Here is a 4,839-nt window from a genome sequence, read left to right as displayed (position 1 = left end):
CACGTTAGCGGGCAAACATGTGTCAAGTGTGTGGATGATGGAAGGCAGTGGCCACCGGCAAACCCGGCCTGACATCTCAGGCCCCAGAGGCCCCTGGCCAACACAGCTGGGTATTTTAGACCCTCTCGGTCTGCAGGAGGTCAGGGGCTGTGGGGACGCCCGGGTCCAGGCGTAAGAGCAGCTCCACAGCATGTGACCACGTGCAGAAGCCCTGGTCACACGTGGAACTCACACTTCGGCCGAGGGTTTCGGCAAGTCTGGACCGCAGTGCACGTGTGTGGTGACAGTCCAAGCACGTGGGGGTGAATGAAAACACGAGGCTTATTCTGGCTCCCGCTGTGTTGGCCCGGCCTCGTCTTGTGACCTGGAAACTCCAGTCTCGCTGTAGTGAGATCTGAAGTGAGACGTCACAGAGCTGAGGACATGGTGGAGGGTGCTCTTCCCTGACTGCCCCATTAGACCAGGGTTTCCGAGCCCTGAAGTGTCCCGTCTGGCTGTGAGGGGCCTGCAGAGGCACGAGTCCTTCCTCCCAGGAGCTGGTGACCGTCGTGGGGCGAAGGCAGCTGGGACGAGGTGGGGCGGATGCCCTGTGGACTCCAACTGTCATAGGCAGTAAGTTCATCAGGACAGACGGCTCATTCTCTAGAGTCCCCATGAGGGTGTCACGAGAGGGTGGAGACAGTTTCCAGGGAGTTTCCCGGCTTGGTCAGACACAGAGAGGGACATCAAGTGGGGCTATGGATTTGGGTCCCCAGTCCTCTGGGTGGGGGCTCTGGTGCTCTCTGGGGCGGGGAGGAGGGAGGGGCACCACATGGAAGTGCCTGGAGTGGCTCAGGAAAGCGTGGAGTGAGTCTGGAGAGCCGCAGGATCCAGGAGGAGGCGGGAGAGGGGTGGTCTGGAAGGTCCATGGCGTGAACTGGGTTTCCTTTCTGTCCTTGCAAAGCTGCTAACCAAGGCGGGAACTTCGTTTTCACAGTGAAAACGTTTACGGTTGTTGCAGCATATTGACCAATAACTGTAAGTATTTCGAGCACAGCGTGGCCGATCTGCGTGTCCGCTGTGGAGGGTCCCCCGTGGCCTGACCACCAGTGTTCCAGCATCAGCCCCATGCTGTGTATTCCTCCAGACGTGCCCGCAGAAGCGCAGCCTAGGGCCTTTGCCCAGCGTCTGCCCATCCCCCGGGGCCACTGTCCTGTCTGTGCCTAGTTCGCCATCTCCTTAGCCCCAGCAGGGGGGCGGTGAGCCCACGAGGCACTTCCTCCTGGTGTGCAGCAACCTTGCTGAGCCAGCGAGATTGGGGTGCACACGTGGGGTTAGATGCACACATGTGTCACACACACGCATGGTAGAGTGAGCACTTCTCAGCCTTTAAAGAGGAGACCCTGACATTTACAGCTACATGGATAAACCCGGAGGAATGAAGTAGTGAAGTGGTTTTTGTTCTTTTGTTTTTCTAAGTTTTTGCTATAGGGTGAGCGATCGCCAGAGATAGACATGGAGAAAGTGAGAGATCACCCTTCACCCTGGGGGTGGCCACACCACAATCCCGTCTCTGTTCTCCTTGAGATCCGGGGAATGCACGCACATGCCTGCCGTGTTCTTCTCTAAGCCACCAGGTCCGGGGCTTGAACTGTGCACTTGGCCTTGTGGGATCCAGCCACCTTAACCACCCTGCCACCTGGCTGGCCCAGAAGCTAAGTTTTAATTTAGATATTGGACCATTTTTCCCTCAAATGCCTCTCTGGTCTGAAATGAGGCTGGTGAGGCCTCAAGAACACAGGCTGTAATGGCTATGTCGCTGGACTCCCACGTAGTCAACCGCGGTTCGCATCCCGGACCCGGTGACTTAAAACTCACACCGGGCGCGTGTGCATGCATGCCCAAGATCCTGAGGGGAGAATGGAGGAGAAGGGATTGTGGCGTGGCCATCCCCCCTGGGAGGTGATTTCTTGCTTTCTGTCTCTATGTCTCTCTCTGTCTGTCGGCGAGCGCATGCGCCCTATAGCAATAAAACCTCTCAAAAAAAAAAGAACACAGGCTGCGCAGAAGTCAGGGCGAGGGCTGTTGAGGACCGGGAGAGGGCCTGGCGGCTGAAGAGTCAGCGTGGGAGGGAAGTGGGGGGACTTCTGGGAGGACTGCTTGAGCCAGCAGGGGAGGAGTGTGCTGGGGAAGGGGGGAGGCAAGTCTGGTCTGCGAGGTGAAGTAAAACGATGATGGATGTTCTTTACTTTTGTTTTCTTTTTTTCTTTCTTTTCTTTCTTTTTTTTTTTTTTTGTTTGATTGCCAAAAGTCTGTGTGCTCTCCAGGGAGACAGAGAGGGAGCAAGAACGCACCTGTGGGGGTGGCCGCGCTGCAGTCCCTGCCCTCGTTCTCCAGCCTGCGACCTGGGGCGTGTCGCAGACAAGCCCGGGTGTTGGGCGGCGTGGGCTGGAAGTCGAAGTACATTCGGCCCCGTGGGCGCCTGCCCCCTTCACCAGCAGGACGCGGCCGGCGCCTGGTTGTCCTTGTTCACGTAAAGGACCCGACTTACCCCAGAACTGGAAAAGTAGCCTGCTCGTGAAGAGGCTTCCTTTACCTGGGCCCTGGAGGTCAGAGGTTTCCCTGTAAATGTGGGTTCTGAGTAATTCTAAACCCCGCCAAGTTCTATTTCAAAAGCAATAGCATTTCATTTTTGTCCTGGAAGAGAAATGCAACTTCGTGCCCTGGGGTAGAAGCAGAGGAGTCTGACAGGGTCATAAGGAGCCACCTGAAAATCTAAACTGGCCAGGGGACAGGGTGACAACGGAGGGGCTGAGGCCGCTCTGGGGGCAGGGCTGCAGCACTGGCTCGTCAAGTGCACGCTAACAGTAGTGTGGGGACACGGTATTCGACGTGCTTTTGCAGACGAGGAAACTAAAGCCCAGGAAGCCGTATCTTGCAGTGTTGGCTCGGAGGCCGTAGGGCCACAGTTCAAAGCTCTGGCTCCACGCCTGTGTCCGTGGCTTTTACACGACACTTCTCCCTGGAGAGTCCCGCAGATCAGACTCAGGGGAGTGGATGAAAGACTCAGGGAAGTGACGGGGCGACGAGCGGTCCCTGGCTGTGCTGGCTTTGCTCAGGTATGGCCTGGGCCCGTTTCAGAGACAGGTGAAGTTGGGTCACCACGCAGAGGCGGCTGAGGCCCCTTCTCTTTGGCGGGAGGCACTTGCTTGGCTCACACTGACCTTTGGTCCCAGTGAGGGGCTGGCCCTGGGCTCAGAACCAGCAGCGCAGCTGCGCTACTGTAGGGCTCTCGTCCTCTCACGGGCTCGGCCGCTGCTTCTCCAATGCCAGGGCCGCAGGACCTCTGTGGGCTAGTGCGAGAGGGTGGCGTGGGCCCTCGGGCTTCGGGCTCCTCTTTCTCCTCAATCCACCCCCACCCCTTCCAGTGCTTTAGGGGGTTACTTACCTAAGCGTAGGCTGGGTTTTACCAGCACCCGGTGGTCTCCCTTCCCAGGCTGGAACCCAACATGTCTCCCGAGGACTTCCATGATCCGGTGTTAACCTGAAGGGGAGGCGAGTCACAGGGGACAGAGGTTAGGAACTGACGTGTGGGGAGCTCAGACCACCAGCGCCAGCACCCCGGGGTGGGAGCAGGGGATCCGGGTCCACTTCAGAACTCGCACCCCAACCCTGGCGCGGGAATTTGGACCAGGCTCTCCTGTGTCCTCCTCACTCTGAGGTCAGAGCGCGTGTCCTCAGTGAGATGGAGGGTGACGGAGGGGACTCCTGGGTGCAGCAGGCCGCAGCTGCCCTGCCCCGCTGCCTGTGAAAGCCTCCACCCAGGGACTTTCCTGGATGGACTCAGGCCCACCGGTCTGACCTGGTGGGTGCCAGTGAGTGCCGGGTGCACCAGCTGGCAGCAGCTTGCAAGATGCACGTCTCCAGGCTCTGGGCCTTGGGAGGCTTGGCGGGGTAGGCCGGAGCTCATTTACCCAGCCCCAAGGCCGTCAGCCACGGCAGAGACGTGGGGAGAGAGGGGCCCGTCGACATCCCTCTCTGCCTTCAGTCCCGTGTCTGTAATTTGGCCAGGGCCAAGTCAAGTTTGTCTAAAGGATGTGACAACCCTGAGGGCGTCCCCGAGGGCTGGAGTCGGGACCAGCTCCTGCAGGGTCCTGGCTCCCATCATCGGCGGCTCTGCAGACCTCCCCTCGGCCACCACAGCCCGGCTCAGCTTCCAGAGCAAACGCACAGCAGTCTTGGTCTCTCCAGCGACGGTGAGAGGGTGGTGGGCAACAACAGTGTGAGGAGGCTGGACGAGACCCCGAACCTTCCCGTTGTCCTGGGAAGCGGAAATGAGAAGAGCGATTTCACAGAGAGGTTTTTATTACAAGCACGTTCATGGCTTCCGTCCATTTGACCCCATGAGGTAGGTGTTTCTATCCCTGTTCCACGGGGGAGTGACTGGCTCAGAGGTGGCTAGCCAGGGCGCCTGGGCTCTGGGAGGGGAGTCGGTGCTGGGAGACTGTGAGTCGGGTCTTCCAGAGCAACAGAGCCAAGGGGTCGTGTGTGTGAGCATGTGTGTGAGTGTGCGAGTCTGAGTGTGTCTGTGTCTCAGTGTGTGTGTGTCTGCGTATACGTGTTTGTGTGTGAATGTGCGAGTATATGTGTGTGTGTGTGTCTGAGTATCTGTGTTTGTGTGTGTGTGTGCGTGAGTATATGTGTGTGCGAATGTGTGTGTGTCAGTCTGAGTGTGTGTGTCCAAGTATTGTTTGTGTGAGCTTGTGTGAGCGTGCGCGTCTGAGTATACGTGTTTGTGTGTGAGTGTGCAAGTATATGTGTGTGTGTCTCAGTATCTGTGTTTGTGTGTGTGTGTGTGTG

This window comes from Tupaia chinensis, unplaced genomic scaffold (genome assembly GCF_000334495.1).
Source record: "Tupaia chinensis unplaced genomic scaffold, TupChi_1.0 Scaffold000132_1, whole genome shotgun sequence".
NCBI lineage: Eukaryota > Metazoa > Chordata > Mammalia > Scandentia > Tupaiidae > Tupaia > Tupaia belangeri.
This window is presented reverse-complemented; position numbering follows the sequence as displayed.